This window comes from Rhineura floridana, chromosome 9 (genome assembly GCF_030035675.1).
Source record: "Rhineura floridana isolate rRhiFlo1 chromosome 9, rRhiFlo1.hap2, whole genome shotgun sequence".
In the NCBI taxonomy this organism is placed as follows: domain Eukaryota; kingdom Metazoa; phylum Chordata; class Lepidosauria; order Squamata; family Rhineuridae; genus Rhineura; species Rhineura floridana.
This window is the reverse complement of record NC_084488.1, coordinates 43,803,885-43,827,763: the sequence shown is the minus strand read 5'-3', so window position 1 is coordinate 43,827,763 and position 23,879 is coordinate 43,803,885.

The following is a 23,879-nucleotide window of genomic DNA, read 5'->3' as shown; positions in this document are numbered from 1 at the left end:
GTCAGGAGGACCTGAGAGACAGAAGTTTGCAGAGAGGAGGGTGGACAGCCAAGCCCAAGTACTTACTTTCTTATGGTCACTGCAAGCTCAGGCTACCAGCCAGCAGCGAGCTTTGAAATAATGATTGGGGCTTGCTTTCAAAAAAATTGTGAAAGGAAGCATGGAACAGTGGATGGTTCCCTGCATGCTGAAGATGCTGTTGTCTGCCAGCGTGTGCTTCCTTTCCTTTGCCCCAGGAAGGAGTTTTCTGAAGGGAGGGCTGTTCAAGTGGTGTGTGCGTGTGTGTGTGTGCGTGCATGTGTGTGTGTGTGTGTGTGAGAGAGAGAGAAAGAGAGAGAGAGAGAGAGAGATTTTGTTCAATGGGGACTTAGGAGCCCCCATGTTACTTAGGAATATGTGCCTTGGATGGCAGCATTACAGACCATTCCTATGCATGCTTACTCAGAAGCAAGTCTCCAAGTATTCAGTGGGGCTTACTACCAGATAAGTGTGTAACTCAATAACAACTGTAGGAAGATACAGTTGCTGCCCTGGGCTCTTACTGGGAGAAAGGGCAGGATATAACTAAATAAATAAGATCATCAGAAAACTCTGACAATGCAAATGTATCACCATGTGACTCTACTCTAAAAACTACTAGAAACCTCGGATTGATACTGTTGCTCCCCTCCCCAGTCTCCAAGCAATGAGATTTCAGGGTTCCCTGTGCTCAGCAGAGACTGTGGTGTCTTTATGAAATATGGTTTATTTACACACATTCCAACCTGAGCTTAGGATGGAGGGGTTCAAGGCATCAGTAGTCCAATATCCAGCTTTTCCATTGGTGTTACAGGAGGCATCCTAAAGCCATGGTGCAGAGAGACAACCTCTCCGCCTGCCTCCAGTTCCCAGCCTTTCTCCAGACACTCTAAACACACTCAAAGCGCAAACCTCTGCTAGCTGTCAGGAGGGGAGGAGGCTCTCCTGAAGAGTTTCAATGACAAAAGGATCTTCCTGGCCCATTCACCAGTTGCTGGGCACCTAACAGCTCCATTAACAACCTGGCCACTCTATTAGCTTAACAAAAGAAACTCCAGCACGCATGCATGCTACACGTGCGTGTTGCTGCCATCAACAAAGATAACGGCAGAGGCTTCAGCCCCTTAGGGAAACCTCGGCCGCCATCTTAATTGATGGCAAGCCTGCATGCACTGCAAAAAACAACGGAAAGGTAGGTGAAGCATGGGGATAGCAGGGGGATGGTGGGCGGATGCTTAAGTTCTGCAGATCGTGGAGGGGGAGCTGAGGGGCCCAGGGCAGGCTGGTACCCAAGGGCCCTGGCATGCCTGGGGTCGGCCCTGGTAGTGAGTCAGAGTAGACAGGTATATGAAGCACTCTGCTTTGGATGTAACTATAATACTAATAAAAACAGAAAAAGACATCACCTCGCCTCAGTCTGAATCCGTCACCTCTGGGCAGGACAATTTGTGTGTTCACCCTATGCTTTCTTTCTTTTATTTATTATTGTTGATGGTTTAGTATTGAAATGTATTGTTATAAGATCGGGAGGTTGGTGTCATGGGCTCCCTGGAGAATGCTTGGCAGGATTGGGAGGACAGAGAAGGGTTTGGCTATGTTGTTGAAGGGAATGAAAAAAATCACTGAGGAAATGCCTCTAGAAGCCTCTGGGCCTGTTAACAGTATTACTTAGAAAGGTCCCAGCCCCCAGGCCCACCCTGCATCTGTATCGGTCAGTGAATAATATTCACTGGTACCCTGCCCAGACTTTGCCATTGAGCAAACAGACTGTAAAGAATCAGGTCAGAGTGATAAGTAAGATTCACCTTCAGAATGAGAGTTGACAATTTCCCTGAGATTACACAGAAAAGCCAAAAGACAGTTACCGTTAGATAAATTATCCTCTGCTCCTAGAAGGAGCCCTTACCTTGCCACAAACGTTAGAAAATGCTAGAGTTAGCCAGTTCAAGTAGTGTGCCCACCCTCCTCTCTTTCTGGCAAGAAAATCCTTGTTGCGACTATGCTCAGTTGCTTCTTCCATGTCTAGTTTGCATGTGTTCTGTATACTAATATACCTTGTGTGTTTTGATGCTGCATTCCTTTACTGATTGCTGGAATAAAGCTTCATGCCAAATTCATTCTTTGAGTCCTGAGTCTGCTTCTCTGGTTGGGAGCCAGGACAGTCGGTCTGGATGATGTCTTTGGCTCCACTCCAAGCCTGTAATTCTGCATCTGTAAGGTTGGGATCTGTAGTGGAAGGAACCTGCGGAACTGGTCAAGCCTGTTTATTTGTTAAGGTGCCTAGCTGGACCTGTTAAGGACCCTACATACTTGTCTAAAGAGCTGGGCAAAAACAAATGTGTTCCCATAGGAATGACTGGTGGGTGGTGCTCTTTTAGGAGGGGGTAGGCACCTCATCCTGGGGCCAGGAACTAGTTTTGGCTTATCCACTCTGGAACTGTGAAATGAAGAAGGCTGGACTTGCTCTGTCTGCTGAATCCAAAGCTATGGCTTTGGGGACCCCCCTAGAAATGGGGAAACAAGATCTGTTGAAGTGTTGATGCTGTCAGCCCTTCCATTTTATGCTCAGGTTGTATATATGTGTAAATAAAACCACATGTCCTAAAGACACCACAGTCTCCAGTAGGGATGGAATGGTCTGTCAATATTGGTTCTCTCAGTTCCTCAATTTTCTAATTGTAAATTTGGTTCTCAACATTTCCGCAGCAGTTTGCAACCTTTTTTTTTTTTTAATCCTCCTTTGGATCAGTCCATGGGGGGACTTGAACATACAGCTAATTCCTGCAAAAGCAGCTTTTCCAGCCCTATGCTTGGTGCTTTGCTGAGCATAAAGCTGGCAAAGCCCCTTGTGCTTCAGTTCCCAAGCACCTAACAGGCTGGTTGTCATGCACCAGAGAAGTGTTGTGCAAGGGACTTTGACAAGTGGGCAGGGCAACCCAGTTATCTGATGTCATAATGATGTCAGGTTATTGACAGGTGGGTTGTCCCACAAACTTGTCAGAGTTGGCTGTGGGGCTGGGGAGACACAGCAATCTGGCCTAAAAAGTTCCCTCATCCCTGTCTAAAGGCAACCTCATGCCTTTAAAAAGTGTTACAGTAATCTATTGGGGTGTAACTGAAGCCACATGTGCTTTTTACAGATAGTTACTTGTGTCTCCATATTTATCTTTATTTTTTATTTTTCTTTATTTTTTATTTTTTTACATGAAAAATGCTACTCAGAATATCCACCTTTGGGAGAGGGAAAGCAGAATTTAAAGTTGCATTTGTAGGCTTTCTATATAACATATAGTTAATATTTTCAGAAAAGTAAGTAGGATGTTGAAGTGGTTTGTGAATCAAGGAAGCAGCAGCAAAGGGGTGTGTAGAGAGACCTCTAGATTTTTGTTGTTATCTAGAAAGAATGATGAAACTAGAAAAGCTTTGCTTACTAGGAATTTAGCTTTTCTTACTTGTAAAAAGTATGGAACTTTTTGTTTTTAATATTCCATTGAGTTCTCTGCAAAGTCAACTCTTGTTGAGTCTAGTTTTCTTTAGTATACAACATCGTCAGTAGTGACCTGGGAAAGTACTGGAAGCCAATGTACTATTTTATACATTCTTAGTAATACATTGACATCAGGGGCAGTTTGAACCCCTTAATGCAATCTAATTATATTTTCTGATAAAAATATTTGTCAATATTTTATGAGACACAACGGCTACAATCCAAACCCTTTTATGCCGGGCTGTTTGGATTCAGTAGAGGCATCCCTCTGCTCACTTCTACAGGCTCAGCCACTCTTCCACTGGCCACTGCCAATGGAGTGATACTTGAATCACTCTGCCAGTGCAGACCACTCTCTTCCAGCTGCTGAATGTGAGGGTGTTTTAGGGATCCCTGCCAGCAGAGCCCATAAGATAGCCCCAAAATGGTATGTTCTGAGGATGGGGCTGAGTTAACCTGGGATCTGCTGGATCCTGAGCAGCTCTCATAACAGTGCCTGCTGGTGTTGGACCTGACTTAGATCTGATCCCTGCACCAGCACAAAGCGGATGCAGGGATCAGATCTTATCTGCCTTACCTTCTTTCCGCTGTTGTGAGTGGCCAGGCTGTGGATGTGGTGGTAACTCTCTTGCTCCACCGAGCCTTAGCAGTGGCAGTGGCAGGTTTGGACTGCAGTGTTAGTTATCTTAAACAATTTAGTTACCATACATCCCTGAGCAGAACTAAATGTACCCTGCCAGTCATGTAATACCCACAAAAGGTGGTCAACTTCCTGGTTTTGATGTCTACCTTGGACTGTAAAAATACTGGGCTGTCAATCATCTTGCAGGACTTAATGTGTGGTTGATATGTTTTATTCAGCTTAGTGGGTCACAACTTGTGCAGGTCAGTGTTAGTATATTATAGCTTTCCCTATATTTCCCACAATGTTAAACCAATTTGTCACATTGGTGGAGTACATTGCACAAAATGTCTCATATTCTGACCAACATCATAATGCCAAGTATTTTGAAGTTAATTCATAGACATTGTATTTCATAAATTGGTACATTGGATTTGGATATCAAAGATACAATTCAGATTCCCATTTAAGGCCTGCTATACAACATGTGGGAGTTCTGTGATCAGATCTCTTCATTTTTCTATTTAGAAGCAGCCATGGATTGTGAAATTAGATTGGTGTTATAGCACTGGGATGTTCCCCCTCCCATGCCATTTTCCTGATCTAAACTGATCTTCTCTAAAGCTGTTTGCATTCCCTAGTGGGGAAAGCAGCAGCATCTAGGGGTGATTTAGAAGAGGAAGATGGCAATGGATGAAAGAGTTAAAGCTAGCGTTGTGCCCCTGCTCCAATTCAAGTCTCTTTGCTGGAGATAGTTATGGGGCTTCCATATTTTGACTAGTTTGGCCAAAATACACTAATTCTATTGATTGGTATCTTATAGAAATGTTAAGAATCTTAGCAGGAAATCTGATTAAGTTGTATATTTGTTTTGTATTTTTTTATTGAATACATTTTAATTGCAATGGTTTGTAGCTAATGCAAATAAAGGATTTCATTCATTCATTCCATATTTTGACTAGTTTGGCCTTGAGCTATGAAGCTGTGTCTCATATAATACCCTACATCATGAGGATGTGATGGATATGGATATATGTTGTTATTCTTTATCATTTTAGTACTTATCAGTGCACAGTGTATTAAAATACGATTTACAATAATCTTACTATTTATTTACTTACTTACCTGTTATACGCCACAATGACTTCTGAAGGGTTTACAATATAAAATAAATATGCAATACGTACACAGTTAAAATACCAAATTACAATTCAATTAAAGCATCCTTAATTAAAATACACAATAAAACAAACCAGTTAAAACATATTAATTAAAGGACTTAAATTTATTTATTTATTTATTTATTTATTACTTGATTTCTATCCCACCCTTCCTCCCACCACACTTTAAGAAAGATGCAGACAAACGGGAACAGGTCAGAGGAGAGACTGAGGGGAGATATGACAACACTCTTTGTGTACTTGAAAGGTTGCCACACAGAGTAGGGCCAGGATCTGTTTTCAATCATCCCAGAGTGCAGGACACAGAATAATGGGTTCAAGTTGCAGGAAGCCAAATTTCATCTGAACATCTGGAAAAACTTTCTGTTAGAGTGGTACGACAATGGAACCAATTACCTAGGGAGGTGGTGGGCTCTCCAGTAACAGAGGCATTGAAGAGGCAGCTGGACAGCCATCTGTCGGGTATGCTTTAATTTGGATTCCTGCATTGAGCAGGGGGTTGGACTTGATGGCCTTATAGGCCCCTTCCAACTCAGTGATTCTATGATTCTATGAAATACAAGCAGCAAATTCTATAGAACAGGCATATAACATGAATTATACAGCCTGTGGTAGTCTCTAATTTTTAAGAGCCATCAGCACACTAGATTCAAATTAGCAGGGCACACACAACACTAATCAGGAGGGGTGTATCTATCTATCTATCATCATCATCATCATCATCATCATCATCATCATCCTACCTATCATCATTATCCTTTTCCCTATAAGCTTACAGAGTAGCCTCTTCCCATTCTGAATCAAGAATATATCTTCATTTTCAAATCAAAACTGACTTGGTAAAAAGAGAAAGAAAAGAAAATGATCATAGATACAAACATTTACAAGGAAATGTGAAAGGAGACAGTTATATTCACACAGACTGTGGTGTCATCATAGCTATAATTTGTGTGAATAGAAACATCATACATATGTCTTTGATACCAGCAAAACAGAAGTAAGAAAATATTTCATTTGACTGGATCAGACAGTATGTCCTAAACTTGGATATTTAATCCGTCATTTTCTGATTTCATAATTCATTGTCCTGCGTTGAGTACAATCTAAGTAGTGGTTTCTGGAAAATGTAATCTTTAGGCTTCAATAAACTCTTTGACAGGTGTTCACTTCCCAGGAGGATCCCTCCACCTGTGCTGCCTCTGAGACGGGCTCCCGTCTTGGATGAAACTTATCCAGTTTTAAATTCAGTCAGAAGGGTTTTTTCTGACTGGGGATGATTTCTTCCGGATAAGGAAGAAGCGTGAGATCTGCCACATAGTTTTGTTTTGATTGTTGGAGCCTGGAATTCGTCAGAATTGTCTGTCTTCCAGCAGTTCAGACAGAGCGAGGATTTTATGCTAGCTCAGCTGGATAAGTGACCTGTTTTTTTTTAACGGACTAGCAGGCAAACCTCCTGTCTACATTTATCATTTTCTTATCTATATAGCTAAAGAGATTTGTCAAAGTAACAGCAATTAAGATAACCTAGATGAGGTAAGACTTTCCTTCTTTATTTACGGAACTAAGGGGGAAGAAAATATAAATAGCTTATCTTTTTTTTTTTTATTGCAAAAAGCTGACATGGAAAATTGCGTTTTAAAGATTACAACGGATGAGAGCTTTCTGATTGGGAGAGATAAGAAATCTTTTTGATTTACAAGACTTTTGTGTAATATATATAAGGGACTATTTTTTCTGATCTACTTTTTTGTTGTTGTTGTTGACGAATCTGCTCATTCTCTCTGCTACTAGTTATTTGAACGCTGTGAACTAAAAGCTGTTTTTGCACTTCTGGACATTTAAGAGATAAGGACTGTCTAGCGTGTGATGTTAGTTGGTTGGAAAGATTAACTCCTTTGTAACTGGATAAAGAAATAAACTGCTCTTTGCTTGGGACATTGAAAATTGAAGGAGTTTTGTTCTTTTGGTTTTAAGAATGGCAATTAAGAAGATCATGGATGTACAAGAAGGGACTTTATTTCTAGACATGCTTCAGAAAATAATGGATGGGATTAACTCAATAAAACAAGAACTGAGAAATAATAGACAAGCGTGGAGAACTGAATTTCATGAAATGAGACAGGAGCTGAAAGAAACTCAGGATTCTATGAGAAAGGAGAATAAAGATAGATCTGGAAAACAAAAAAAGGATGAAAGAGAAATTAAAGGCAAGGTTCAATCTATGGAGATTGGCTTAAATATGGACATGAAAAAAGATTTGGATTTCCTGGTTGTGACGGATCCTGGAGATAAATATTACAGTTTGGAATACAGCGCTGTCTCTGAATGAATTGAAGAGATTGGAGATAAAGATATTATCGGTTCAAAAAAATTCCTGGACTGGATGGATTTGATGGAACTTGAAATGGAGAAAGTTAATAGAATTAATCCCTGTTTTGTGTCAATGGAAAAACCTTCAAGAAATGTACTAGTGTATCATGTGGAAAAGAGGAGCAGAGATGCGGCTTTGAAACAATACTTCAGTGTTACGTTTGGATTTGATGGTAAGAAAATATCTGTGATGGAGGAAATTCCTATCAGACTTTTATTATATGACTATGACAGCAAGATTTTTGGGTGCGTAAAGATGGAAGATGGACCCAATATGGATAATGACAGAAGAGCGATTTGAAACTACTGGACTCAGTAGATTTGATGAGTTGGATTAATTGACATGTTTATTTAGAAAAAAAATTGATTGACATATATCTCAAGGATTGGAAACTTCTCTTTGACTTTTTGTGGAAGATTAAAATGATATGATGTTAATGAGATTTGAAACCAACTAAGATAACTGCTGGAGGAAGGTGATTTTATAATCTATTAAGAGATAGGTCTGTTATATATTATAGATTTATAGTTGAATTATAGTATTTTGAAATTACTGGATTTAGTAGATTTGATGAGCTGGATTAATTGGCATGTTTATTTAGAAAAAAAATTGATTGATATATATCTCAAGGATTGGAAACTTCTCTTTGACTTTTTGTGGAATATTAAAATGATATGATGTTAATGAGATTTGAAACCAACTAAGATAACTGCTGGAGGAAGGTGATTTTATAATCTATTAAGAGATAGGTTTGTTATATATTATAGATTTATAGCTGAACTATGACAAATCAGAAGTCAATATTTTTTATATATATGTATTTTTTTTGTATTGTATTAGTTATTGATTTGTGTTGTTTTCTTTTTGTATTATTTTGGTTTTGAAAATTAGAATAAAAATTAATTGAAAAAAAAACTCTTTGACAGGTGTTGTGTTGATAGAGCACTGTGAGCTGAAGGCTGTTTAGAAGATGTATTAGTTTCTAGATTATGTTTGACGATTGTCAACTTTTTAAAAAAAATTAGTTACTACCCATGTACTCAAAATATGAATTGCATATCTGGTGTGTAAACATTATAATGAAACATTGAGAGCTGTAACAGGGTGCGCCAGAACCAGGCAGTGAACTGCAGGTCCTGATCCAAGACCAGGCTGGTTGGGAGTGCGTGCACTTGGAAAATGTGTTTAATAAACTGCCCAATCTCTTGGTCTGGAATGAAGTGGGCCATCTTGCTGAAGGCGTCCATGTCCACATGGTAGCTTTTCCCTGAGAGGCGGGTAGGTCTGTGATAAAGTCCAGGATCACCATCTGCCAGGGTCCCTCAGGTGTGGGGAGTGGCTCCAGTAGTCTGGTCGGTCACCTAGAGGTGTGCTTGGCTCTCATGCATGTGGGGCAAAATTGAACATAACTTTCAATGTCATGCTTTTTTCTTGGCCACCAGAAATCTCATGTGACAGCCTGCAGTGCTTTGAACACCCCAAAATGCCTCGTAGTTGGGGCACTGGGCATTGCTTAAGGACTTTGGCTCAGATCTCCCCAGGGGGCACATAAAGGGCCTTATCAACCCCCCTCTGAAAGAAACCTGGAGTCCGGTCCTAATAGCTCCTTCTCCCAGTAGTTCTCCAAACTAGTCACCTTTTGGGAGAAATAGGCACAGGGAAGCAGACCATCCCCTTTCTCGGCTGATTGTAACAACACAGTTCTGATGGCCACGTCCAAGGCATCCAATTCCACCACAAAAGGCTGGTGAGGGTCGGTGTGCTGCAATATCAGTTCTGAGGAGAATAACACTTTCAGGTGCTCAAAGGCCAGCTGGGCTGCCTCGGACCACTGAAACTGCCCAGAGCCCTTGAGGCAGTTGGTCAGAGGGACTGTCAAGTTGGAGTAAGCTGCAATGAACTGTCTATAGTAGTCAGCAAACCCAAAGAACTGCTGTATCCTTTTTAGTCTTCGGGGGGTGCCAGGAGAGGACGTAGCACACCTTTCCTGGGTCCATTTCCACCACTGCTGACATGATACAATAGTTGAGAAAGTCCAAAGTAGTTAGGTTAGACTCGCACTTCTCCAGCTTAACATACAGGTGATGCTCGCTCAGCCTCTGCAACACCACTTTCATGTGCATCTCCTGCTGCACCGGAGAGTCCGAGTAAATGAGGATGTCATCCAGATGAACAATCATAAAACAATCTAGGTAGTCCTGAAAGATGTCATTCATAAAATGCTGGAAGAACGCTGGCACATTCGATAGTCCAAAAGGTATGACCACGGACTTGAAATGACCATACCACATCTTTGTTTTTCACTCATCCCCTTCCTGGATCCAGACCAGGTTATAGGTTCCCCGAAGGTCCAGCTTAGTGTAGATCTTGGCCGTGTGCAGCTGCTGTAGCATCTTGTTGATAAGGGGGAGGGGATAGCTGTTGGGGATAGTGATTTTATTCAGCTTCCAGTAGTCATGACAAGGGTGACTTTCCCCACTTTTCTTTTTGACAAATAGTAAAGGAGCCCTGGCAGGGGACTTTGAGTGTTGAATGAATCCTCACTGCAGATTGACATCCAGGAAGTCTCTTAGAGCACCCAGCTCTGGCTCAGACAATGAGTATATGCACCCAGAGGGAACTTGGGCCCCTGGGAGCAAGTCTATGGCACAGTCAGAAGGCCTATGGGGTGGCAACTGGTTAGCCTCCTTCTCGTGAAAGATGTCCTGATAATCAACTTGGCTGTACTTTGCTGGCACGGGAACCTCCTTGAGCGGGGCAGCTACTGCCGCTGTCACTGCTGCCTCAGTAGGCTGGCAGTGCCATTTGCAATAGTCCAGTGCCATTTGCAATTGTCATACGATGGTGAAGACAGCGTTTTATTTTTCAAACAGGAGGTTATGTTCTCACCCAATGTTCTATATTGTTTTAAATTTTTAAACTGTGTTTTAAATTGTTTTTAAAAGATGTATTTTAAATTGTATTTGTTTTTAGTTATTGTAAACCGCTCAGAAAGCTTCGGCTATGGGGCGGTATACAAGTTTAATAAATAAATAAATAAATGCTATTCTCTGAAAATGACCCCGGAGATAGGATCAGAACTACTATAAAACAGTGCCTCCAACACCCATCTCACCAAGTCAGCCCAGAAGGATACCATGGTCATTGGTATCAAAAGCCGCCAAGAGATCAAGTAAGAAGAACAGCATCACACTCCCCCTGTACTTCTCCTGATAAAGGTCATCAATCAGGGTGACCAAGGCCAATTCAGTCCCATAACCAAGCCTGAACTCAGACTGGAATGGATCAAGATAGCCTGTTTCATTGCCCTTAGCTCCCTGGTGTACCAAGGTACTAACCAGGCTCCCCAATGCTGGAGAGGGCTCGTGGGGGCTACCATGTCAAAAGCCCAACATACCTCGCTGTTCCATAGCATGACAAGGGCTTCAGCGGGGTCACCTGCTCTGTCTACTGGGAACTTCCCCAGGACAGTCAGGAATCCTGTGGATTCCATTAGTCTCTGGGGATGGACGATCTTAATCTGTCCATCACCCCTGCAGGGGAGGATCAGAGCCATAAGTCTAAACTTAAACAGGAAGTCACCATGGCAATGGGGTGACATTCATCCCCATCTCCAGACCACCCCTTCCTCCATCTGGAGCAAAAACCAAGTTGAGGGTACGCCTATGTGTCGGGCTGATGACAACTTGAGACAGCTCTATGGTTGTTAGGGAAGCCATGAAGTCCCAAGCCAGAACACTAGGGGCAGCCTCAGCATGGACATTGAAATCACCCAGGACTATCATTTTGGGCTCCTCCAATACCACAGCTGAGCTGGCCTCCACCAGCTTGGTCAGAGAAACAGCTGGGCAGCAGGGTGGACAGTACACCAGCAGCAACCCTGGTTTCCTGTCTCTTTGGCCTGACACCAGGTTCAGGCCCTCACAGCCAACTCTAAGACAGAATGGTTTCCTGGTGACCACAGCAACTCCTCCCCCTCGTCCCTGCAGCCTGCTCTGGTGTTGCAGCGAGTATCCAGGTGGGCAAAGCCGGGTCAGATCGACTCCTCCCAGCTCACAGTAATACACACCAAATCAGCACTTTTATCCACGATCAGTCATGGATGAGTGTGGTCTTAAGGTGTACTGATCTGGTGTTAAACAACAACACACACAGGCCAGTGGGCACAGCAGATAAGCAATGAGGAACCCATCCATGAGAGGAGTGGGAGCGAGGAACAAGGCATATATAACCTTGCCTTGTCTTCTATGGTAGCTTATGAGAAGCATAGGAATGGTATGCGGGTATTTTCAATTTAACATGGCAGAATGCAAAAATTCCATGCTGGCTATAGTATACACCACTGACTCTAATCACACTTACTTTTGATACCAAAATCCTTCTGAGCCATATCTGTGGGTTCAAGGTTGAGGCACTGTATTATAGAGGTGCTGCTTCAACTATGTGCTTTCAGCCACTCAAAGGACTCAACCAGTGCTTTCAACCACTCAAGGATGAGACAGGAGGACAGCCTGTGGTGGAAGAATTACAGAAGACCCTGTGTGACAATGAGCAAGAGGCTGAAGCTCCACACTTCCAAAAATCGCAATAATATGGGGGGTGTCTTTTTCAACCCCCCCACTCCAAATGGTGAAAAAGTCACCCAGATTGTTCTATTTGAATATTTTATAAAGCATCATCCTAGGGTTGGAAGTAAAGGGAGGGCAAAGTGGGGGTAACACATAAATAACATAAATACAATATTGAAGGATTTTATTCACCTTACCAGATGGCTAGTTTCAAGAACTCTCAGGATTGTGAGCTTCTAATTCTCACTCACTGTCAGGTTTGAAAGAAATTTTCTTCCAGTTTATCCAAGAGTCAGTAGTTCATTTGAGTCAGTAGTTCATTCAGTGAGAGAAACTGGAAACTAAACATTTATAGCATTGCATTCAAGTTGTAGAAAGGGTTAAACATATATTCACCATTTTAAAAATGTGCATGTTAGCTTGAATTTGTCCAAATTCCCTAAGTGGCATTTCTTAGTTCTTGCTAAGACACTCTTGGTATTAAGACATAATTCTCATTTGCCCCTACTTTTGTTTTTCTTAATTCATGGAATGAAACTAAAATGGGGATATTATGGTTGTTATATTTCTTATTTATGGGATGAAAATATTCTTATTAGCTGTGGCAATTCAGAGTTTATTGTATTTTAAATTAATGTATTCATGTTTTGGTGACTTTTTAACAGGCAATAACTTCAAGCTGGCATTGTGAATACAGATTCTGCTACAAGAAAATAACAGTAAGTGTTTCTATTTGCTATAACTTTTTTTAAAAATATACTATTTCATATTTGTGACTGCATTATTATTTGAATGAATTTTTAAAAGCTACTCTGAATACCTTGCTTTGGCTTATCTTGTTGTATTCCTTTCATGAAGATTTTTTCAGAACTTTAGCAGTGTAGTTCTAACATTATTAACTGATGGGGGGGGAGGCTGTTCTTATTATACAGTCTTTTTATTTAAAATGCATTGAATGAATGCATTGGGTTACCCCCCTTCCCTCTGGGCTATCAAAATAGATTTGTTTATAAGTATGTAGGGAAATGCTAATGTGCTTACAAATATAATGTTGACTACTCCACTTGCATGTGAATTGTGGATGATATGAGCTTTTAGTTTAAATGGATCCCAATCTTGGCTCAGAACAGAAATATTAAAGTTGTAATTAGCTTACTGAAAGAAGGTGTAGTATTGACCATGATGAACAAAAAAAGGGATTACAGTTATTTACAGTGAAATACCTGTTGCTACAATATCATTGTCAGGAAGTACATCACCAATTTTAAGTAGAAGTGTTTATTAGTTATAATGGGAAGCCTCTACATAAAAACCAATGGAATAGTAATGGCCTGTTGTGCTTTCTCTTCAGAATCTGGGGCGGGGTGGGGAGGGACAACTAAAGGAAATTATTTAATTTTGCATTAATTGTATCATAATTCATGTTATCTGAGACAACATAACCTTTATTTATATTTTCTCTGCCCTCATTTCTGATGTAAAATTTTGCAAGGACATAGAAAAGGGCTACTAGTAATCATTCAGAGACATAGTGTGCATGTAGGAGCTTTCCTTTTATGACAGATATGAAAAACAGCATTAAGTAGTTATTTATTTATTACATTTATACCCAGCCATATTCACACAATACATTTATTTCACTTTAAACAGTCGTGGCTTCCCCCATAGAATCCTGGGGAGTGTAGGTGGTAAAGGGTGTTGAGAGTTGTTAGGCGATCCCATTTCCCTCATAGACCTACAATACTCAGAGTTCTCTGGGAAGGGGGATGGACTTTTACTGCTCTAAGAACTGTGGCTCTGTGAGGTGAACAGGGGATCTCCGAACAACTCTCAGCAGTCAGCACCCTTCACAAACCATGACTGTTTAAAGTGGAAAATGTAATAGTTAAACCACATTCAAGTGAGTCAGGAACAATAATATTCCCTGTGTTCTATTTCTTCTGTAATTCTTCACAAGGACTGATATTATTGCTATAAAATGCTTGTTATAGACAACAAATTACGCTGTATTAAGTTGTGCAGCTGTAAATGTCATCAGCTCCATTCATCTTAAAAACATGTAAGTAAAGGACATGAAGCAATCCACCTGCTGCGTTGCCAAAGAACAAAAACTTGGGGATTATTTTCCTTGATGGAATGGAGTATGGAGAGCTGGACAGGGATGTAGAGAGGACACATACCCTTTCATTCTCTGATATCCTGGGCCTGGTGAGCTGCTTGCACACATCCAAGCAGAAGCAGCGCCTATTATGCCCTACGGAGATTTCTCCAACATATGGACACTGTGTCTACTTGGGGAAAAATCATGCCTAAAGCATGCTTGATTTGCAGTCGCATAAAGGACTCTGCCACTAAAATTGGCTATGTGTGGCTTAAAGCATTTACAGTACTGAAAGAATCCCAAGTGAAATGGTGAACAAACTGTAGCTTTCTGAGTACAGGATCACCAGTGTGTCAGGATATCTTCAGTTATTTAGTTCTTAAGTTTGCTGTAATTGATTCTGATTTATTATTTTTATTTATGTTTTTGTTGTATCATTTTATGGAATTTTATTGTTATATATTTGTATTCTTGTTGTACATCGCCCAGAGAGCTATGCTAGTGGGGCGGTATAAAAAAATTTTTTTTAACAAATAAATAAAATAAATAAAAATAAATCCATTGTGTGTATGCAGCCATTGTCACTACACTCTCTCCCCCTCCCCGACACATGCACACACCTATCTTTAGAATTTATGCACAGCAGTGTGATCTCTGTCCTATATATGTTTAGAGTCTAACTACATGTCACACATGAATGTGGACAACGAAACCCTGAAAGCCCACTGTAGGGTTAGGTGGGGTGAAGAAATGTTGGGTGGAGAGGAGCTTAACTCCTTCCCAAACAGGCACTTCCCCCCACCACTTTGTTGCAAATCACTTCCCCTGCTTTCTGGAGTTCCAGATGTCTTTATGTAAGAAAACACTTATCTGATCGGGGGTGTACTAGAAAAGCAGCAGGTGATGAAAGGTTGCACAGACCTTCTCCCCAACTGTGGCTTCTCTGCTCTAAATTATCCTCTTCTGGCATTATGTTGAAACAAGGAAGTGGACCACTGGAGTTAGCAACTTGTGCTTGAAAATTCCATGTTATATGAAAAGCAGTGTGTTTGTGCATCTCCCCCTATCCTATGAGATGTGTGAGTTGCAAATGTATATTAAATTCACATATCTTATGACAGGCGAAATGAACAGATTCTACTTTTGCATGCTATCCAGAAGCATGAAAGAGAAGTGTACATCACTCACAAGTCTCCTTTTTGCTGATATTTAGTGAGTATAAAGCTCACAGCATAGTTGATGAATAAAAAAGGCACCATGAACTCCACTGCTGAAAAGAAATTATAGTTAATGTGAATATATGGTGAAAGAAAATGTGCTTTATTGATTTATGAGATCTGTAATGCAATAAAAATGTGCTTTTGATGTAATACTTCAGAAGGATAAATAATATAACCTGGTCATAATTCAGACAGTGTCCAGGTTTGTCACTTAGAAATTGTACTGGTGGGTCATATTCATAAATATGCATACTAACGAAAGTTTTGGTTTCTGCAGTACGCATGATACCACCTTCCAGTTGATGTCACTCTCTGTATTATGATAGTTGTGTGAATAAATTCTTGTTCTGAAATTTAAAAAACCTGAAGATTTTTTTAAAGGTCTAGATTAGATAAGGTGCTAATAAAATCAGATTCACCCTTTTTATATTATTCCTCTAAAGGCAAAAATACAGATGAGCAATTAGCAGATTAGACTTCACATGCTTGCAAATATTTGTTTTGTGGGTGTTATTAAGAACATCAGAACTAACTACAATAGTCATTTGTATTTCTTCTCTGTCCTTTTTTCATAACAAAATATTTTACAATGACAATTTACTCTTTATTTTGTTTTAAATTTTTACATGACTGCAATTGGGTTGTGAAATTCAAGTTAGAGGTTTTACTCTACAACTTTCTTTAATCCTCTTCTCCAGTGTTTAAGATTAATTTATTTTCTTCATTTTAAAATGGTCTTGGCTTGACAAATACTATGTGGCTGCATGCTGTTTTTTGTTTCAGGTTTTGTGTGTCTGCATTGTGCCAGAATGAATTGCAAAATGTTTGCTCAATCCTGTATTACTGTAACTTTCATCATGACAGATTTGGGAACTACTAAATAGGCATAGTGGTTTGAGTGTTGGACTATGACCTGGGAGACCAGGGTTTGAATCCCCACACAGCCATGAAGCTCACTGGGTGACCTTGGGCCAGTCACTGCCTCTCAGCCTCAGAGGAAGACAATGGTAAACCACCTCTGAATACCGCTTACCATGAAAACCCTGTTCATAGGGTTGCCATAAGTCGGGATTGACTTGAAAACCATCTATTTCATTTGAACAGGATGCAGGTAGTGAACTGCAAAACAGGATGTGTAACATCCTTATACTGCTGTTCCAATTCCCATCTGCATCAGTTCCACTTACAATTTCTTTTCCACTGTTTTGAACAGGTGCCTTGGCACCTGCAGGTACTTTTTCTGGGTGTGCCTCTTGCTCCAAAAAGCTGACATGAAAACTTTGAAAAGATGAACACTTTTCTTTTTCAACTTGAAGATCCCTATTTTTTATTTGAAGACTTGCATATTGTAGCACAAATAGGAGTTGGGTTTAGTGAAATATATACCTTCTTAGCAATTTGGAAGTTTCTGAGAGAGCAACAGAGCATCTACTAATAATTCAATATTGTTTCAAAGAAGAAAACTGCAAAGATGGTGTGTATCTATGTGGCTAATGAGTTGGCCAGACGGAAGAAGCCAGGTTTTCCCTAAAATAACAGAAGAGGAATAATAGGAGCTAAGCACAATATAGCAGACTCTAAATGGCATGCTTAACATATAGTTCAAGTTTCAAGTTCAAGTTTATTATAAATTGCAGGGCCATAGGCCAACACAATGTTAAAAGGGTACAGCAATTTTTACTATAGTTACTATACAGTTTAAAACATAATATCAGTTATAAAACACCTATTTCATTTAGCACTCTAGAACATAATTAACTCGTAATTTCCTAGCTGCTATCACAAACAAAGATAACTTGTGGGTCACCTCTGGATTTAAATCAGACATTAGGAAGAGTATTTTGTCATCTTCCGTAAACAACCCGTGATCATCAAACCACTTTTTAAAAAATCTAGTTCTCGGGGTCTGGTATATTGGGCAATGTAGTAATATATGAGGAAGATCCTCTGTTGGGCTCCACAGACGCATTTTCTTAGATCCTTCGGGATGCCAGCAATCCGTCCCTCTCTATCAGCGTTAGGCAAAGATAGAAAGCGTATTGCTGTAAATGCATGTCTGAAGTTAATTGGAAAAGGCTGTGTAAGGTATGGGGCGCAGTGATGGTCAGTTTTAAACCTCCCATACCATGGGGCTACTCTAGAATTATTTAAAGTTAAATTGTCTAGATATTCGCAGTGTTGAAAAATGGCTTCACGTAGTTTTTTGTTTGTTGATAGGGAGATATAATCCTGTGTAGTAAGATGGTAACTATGCAATATTTCGTTTAATTTACTATCCCATAGATTAGAAGCAAATGGATGTTCAAGGCAGAGTTTTAATATTTCCTTGCCCTGGAGTGTATTGACTGATCTCCTGAACTTCAAAAGAGTCAGGTGGATATGTGCACTCAGTGGGGAGATGCCAGTTTCAGCTCATATCATAGCTGCTGAGGTTCCTGGGGGAAGGGACAATAGACGTCTAAGAAAATTATTTTGTATTATCTCTAAGGACGAAGAAATTTCCTTATCCCAGCCCCAGACAGAAGCACCGTACAGGACCTGAGGTATTACTTTAGTTTGAAAAATTTTTAAAGCTGGTGAAATCAAATTGCCACCAGCCGTACGGTAAAACTTCAGGATTGCTCCCACTGTTTTTGCCACTGTTAATTTTGTAATTTGCAAGTGCTTTTTCCAAGAAAGAGTGTCCGAGAAACATATTCCCAAGTATTTATACTCACGGCATTGTTCCAACTGGTGGCCAGCTAGTGACCATCGATGCCCTTCATACCTTTTCCCAAAGACTAAGACTTTCGTTTTCCCATAATTTATCTTTAACCCTTCATTTATACAGAGGACCTGAAGTCTCCTCAGCAACCTTTTTAGACCAATGGGCACCAATGAAAGAAGGGCCATATTGGCAGCATAACAGAGGATAGACACCTTCTTATGTCCTATAGAAGGTGGAAAGTATTGAGGACCAGATGATGTTGTTTAGAAACAAATTGAAAAGCAAGGGAGCTAAAAGGCAGCCTTGTTTGACACCCCTCTCTACCACTATCGGATTTGTTAATTCCCCATTTTGGCTTACTCTTACCAGGGCATTTGTATTAGTGTATAAAGCCCTCATAAGATGTAACAAACGGCGGTCTATATTCAGATTGTATAATTTAGACCAGAGAGCATTCCTATCCACTGAGTCAAAGGCTGCGGCCAGATCAACAAATGCGACATACAGGTGTCTTGTAGGGCCGATCATATTTTGTTTTACCAAAAAAGAAAGAGTTAGGCAGTGGTCAATCGGAGAGCAGCCTTTTCTAAAACCTACCTGTTCAGGGTGGATAAGCTGATATGTATCTACCCATTGTTCTAACTTTTGGAGGAGATATTTGCTATAAAGTTTAGAAGCTATATTTAGTAAGCTTATTGGGTGGTAGTTAGAGGGGTCAGAGGGGAAACTTTTTTTGTATATTGGGACGATGATATTACGTTTCCACCCTTCAGGTACAATACCTGAGTCATTAATTCTAGAAAATAGGCGGGCCAAAAGGGGGGCCCACCAATCTGGGAATTGCTTAACATATAAGAAATGGAGGGCATGCCTAAAATATCATGATTTGTTTTGCTTGTGGTCCTCCTTTTGGAAACAATCCCCAAACCAATCTTGCTCCCTGTTTGAGAGTTAGAGATAGAAAAGTCCCTGAAATATCGGTTGTGCAGGCAAATGCCTCTATTTAGTTTACTTGATTCTCTAGGATTTAGTTGAATCCTAGGGAAAACCAGAAGTGTGAGAAACTGACAGAGAAATCCTAACTATAGAAAGCCAAAGGTTACCCCTATTCCAAGCTCCGTTCAGGAGGAATTGGGAGGAATTTGACTTACACTGCCTTTTTGCCAACTAAGTTCCACTGGGTTGCTAGGTTACATGACTAAACTGAAAGGGGTTTGGAATAGGTGTTAAGTCTCTCCTTGGCTCATCCTGCCCCTGCCACATCCCCAGAATGCCCCTTTCTGGGGACTTGGGTATAAATTATGTCATCTTAGTTCTGCTGGCTGAGCCTGGGCTGAGCCAGAGTGACTTACACTGATGTGTCTCTGGCTCAGGTAGGGTGAGGGACTTACTGGGGTATCCCTGACTGAAGATCTGCCAAATCCAAACTGTCTCATTCTGGTGGATTCTGAGTTTGGATTGCACAGTAAATGTCTATATTACAGCTATCTTTATTACTTCCGTTGTGAAACGCACAATTAATGTTTCTCTTCTTCCCCTTCCACCACCATTCCATGTTTTACAACTGCTTCTACATTCCTAATGTTAGAGCCAAAAAAAAGGTTTGCCAGCCCTGATTAAAACAAAAAGAAAGAACACTCTGATCACGCAGTTTCACATTTTCAAAAAAACAAAAATAAAAAATAATAGCACTATCATGACTGCAGGAATAAAATAGGGTTTGCTGCTGCTCCCCAATGCTAAAATTACTTGAGAATAAGCACTGTTTTGTTGCAGATAAAGTAAGATATATATATCTAAAGTAAAAATAATAAAATGAGCATCTGTAACCATATCCATGTGTGTTACAGCAACTAGTATCAGTCCCATTAAGCCCTGGCGTCCTTATGTCAGCCCAGGTGCTAATGATGTCAGGCATCTTGTCCCTGCCCTCACCATCTGCTGCTCCTCTGCTGCTCTCTTGAGCTCTGCTGAGCTACAGGATCCTGGACTTCAGCTCCAAGGTCTAGTTCTAGCTGTACTGCAATGTATAGCAATCCAATTCCCCTCCCCCCGAAAAGTGTTTATCTTTTTAGTGAGGACCTTCTTGTAACAAAATATAGAGATTAGCATAGATATTGGATATCATACCTAATAGTCACTGATAGGCCTTCATAAATCTGTTTAATCCCCACCTAGCCCAGTGGCCATCAGCACAGTTTGTGGCAGCACATTTCATCATATATAGTCAATAGGGGAAGTGCTGAATTTTAAATTGGCAGATAAAAGAAACACAATTCAGAAGTGGGTGCACGAGTTACATCTAGGGATGGACTGATCAATCAGCCTATTTCTGTTCCATGTTTTGCATGCATTCATCCTGCTTCATCCTGGGTTTTTTTACCAATTAAAAACGCATTTAAATGGTATACATTTTATATACATTTTTCACCTAAAATGCACCTTCTGTTTGTTTTTCAATGTTTGTTTTGTTTGTTTTTATATACATTTTCCATAAAATACCTTTGTGTGCATTTTTAACCAAAACTGCATCACAAAATCAGAGAATTGTGTAATCCAATTGATTGCTATGCTATATAAATCTGGGACATGCAAATTAGGTGAGTTACTTTTACATTGCAGAATGTATGAACTTCTCCATCTTTAATACAAGCCAAGCCAAACTTCCCTCCAAAGTGCATGCTATCATCACCTCTGCTATTTTTTCCTTCCTCTTTTTTCAAACATTCCCTTAGTTATTAAAAAGTAGTGCATATATTTAAAGAACCACAGACATAAATATGAACAAGTTAATAATAATAATAATAATAATAATAATAATAATAATATGTGTGGTGTAGTGGTTAAAGTGTTGGACTACGACCTGAGAGACCAGGGTTCGAATGAAGCTCACTAGGTGACCTTGGGCCAGTCACTGCCTCTCAGCCTCATGAAAACCCTATTCATAGGGTCGCCATAAGTCAGAATCGACTTGAAGGCAGTACATTTACATTTATTTAGAAAAATGAAATGAAAAGTTATGGATGGGGGCCTGATGACAGGGCCTCTAGGAAGAAAGTTATGTCATGCTCCAGGGGTTACCCAATGGGTAGGTGTAATGTTAAGCCACTTGCCCCAGCCCATCATATTAAAGAAGATAAACACAATCTGAAGGGATGCGTAGACAAAATATCTTGAGTCTTCATTTTCCTCTAGGGCCTCTGTCTCTGAGAGTCTTCATGGTGGATTTCCCATTCTTAATCCTTTGCTCATTGTTGGTCCAAAATGGCTTGTTAGGCTGCTAAGGGAAGCAAATTTGGATAAATATAAGAGCTATCAAATAGAGTGCAATTAAACCAGTATTAATTCACTAATAGGCAAAAAGCCTTGCAGTTTAAGAATGTACCTATAGCCCACAGATATTTCTACCAAACTTTAAAAAGCAGGGAAATTGGGCAGCTATAGTGAATGCACCAGGGGAGCAGGAGACCTGACCTCCTCTCTGAGATATTGTACTGCCCTACAAAGTTGTCAAAATGTAAACACAATTTGGCTTGGTCTTTCACAGTCCAATCCACTTGCTGTGTAGCTTGGAAGAATTTGGTAACGTGCCTCTGAGCATATGGTGAGCATAAGGTTGCTGCTGGTGTACTGTCCACCTTGCTGCCCAGCTGTTTCTCTGACCGAGCTGGTGGTGGCTGGCTCAGCTGTGGTATTGGAAGAGCCCAAAATGATAGTCCTGGGTGATTTCAATGTCCATGCTGAGGCCGCCTCTAGTGTTCTGGCTTGGGACTTCATGGCTTCCCTGACAACCATGGTGCTGTCTCAAGTTGTCATCAGCCCGACACATAGGCACACCCTCAACTTGGTTTTTGCTCCAGATGGAGGAAGGGGTGGCCTGGAGATGCGGAGGGAAATGTCACCTCATTGCCATGGTGACTTCCTGTTTAAGTTTAGACTTATGGCTCTGATCCTCCCCTGCAGGGGTGGTGGACAGATTAAGATGGTCCGCCCCCGGAGACTAATGGAATCCACTGGATTCCTGACTGCCCTGGGGAATTCCCAGTAGATAGAGCAGGTGACCCTGTTCAAGCCCTTGTCACGCTGTGGAACAGTGAGGCACGTTGGGCTCTTGACACGGTTGCCCCCGAGCTCCCTCTCTGGCATTGTGGAGCCCAGTTTGAACCTTGGTACACCAGTAAGCTAAGGGCAATGAAACAGGCTGGGCAATGGCTAGAGTGCAAGTGGCAAAAGACGTGCTATGAGACTGATCGGGCATGAGTAAAACATCATAACCATGTGTACTGTGTGGTGGTGAGGGCAACGAAGAAGGTCCACTTCTCTGCCTCAGGTAGCTGCCCAGTGGATCTTTTCCATATTGTCAGGGGTCTGTTGACATCAACTCCAGGAAATTGAGTTTTAGACCCTTTGGAGGCCCACTGTGAATTGTTTGCAAGGCACTTTGAGGGTAAAGTTGCTGCCTCCGTAGCAGTCTTGATGCCCCATCCACATCTACTGTAGTCCCCAATGAGGTGTCCAGTGCAACATCTACTACAACATCTTGGGAATGGTTTCAGTTGATGCAGCCTGATGACCTAAACAAGGTGCTTGTGATAATGCAGCCACCAACATGTCCTCTTGACACTTGCTCTTCTTGGCTTGTTAAAGCTTGCTGAGGGGGTTTTACCAAGTGGCTCCATGGTGTGGTCAATGCATCATTGCAGGAGGGAGTGGTTCCAACCACCCTGAAAGAGGCAGTGATCCAACCGCTCCTGATAAAGCCCACCCTGGACCCATTGGTCTGTGACAATTACCATTCAGTCGCAAATACCCCCTTCCTAGAAAAGGTGATTGAGAGAGTTGTAGTGCAACAATTGCAAGTACTCTTGGATGAAACAGATTATCTTGATCCATTCCAGTCTGGGTTCAGGCCTGGTTATGGGACTGAATCGGCCTTGGTCGCCCTGATGGATGACCTTTATCAGGAGAAGGACAGGGTGTGTGTGACCCTGTTGCTCTTACTTGATCTCTCAGTGGTTTTTGATACCATTGTGGATGGTATCCTTCTGGGCTGACTTGGTGGGATGGGTATCGGAGGCACTGTTTTACAGTGATTCCAATCCTATCTCCAAGGATTCAGAGAATAGCATTGGGTGATTGTCTTTCAGCCCCTTGGCAGTTGTGCTGTGCGGTGCCACAGGGTAACATCTTGTCCCTCATGCTGTTTAACATCTATATGAAGCCACTGGGAATGGTTATCAGGAGATTTGGGGTGTGGTGTCAGCAGTACACTGACAATACCCAGAGCTCTATTTCTCCATAATATCTGAATCAGGCCGTGCAAACCCTGGACTGCTGCCTGGAACCAGTGGTGGGCTCGATGAGGGCCAATAAACTGAGTCTGATTCTTAGCAAGACAGAGGTGCTGTGGGTGGTGGTTCCCAAGTTCAGATAATGGGTCATTTGATTGCTTTGGATGGAGTCGTACTCCCCATCAGAGAGCAGGTTTGTAGTCTGGGGTTGCTCTTGGACCCATCTTTGACACTAGAGGCACAGTTGACCTCCGTGGCTAGGAATGCCTTTTACCAGCTTCAGCTTTTACCAGTTTCTGGCCCGGGATAGCCT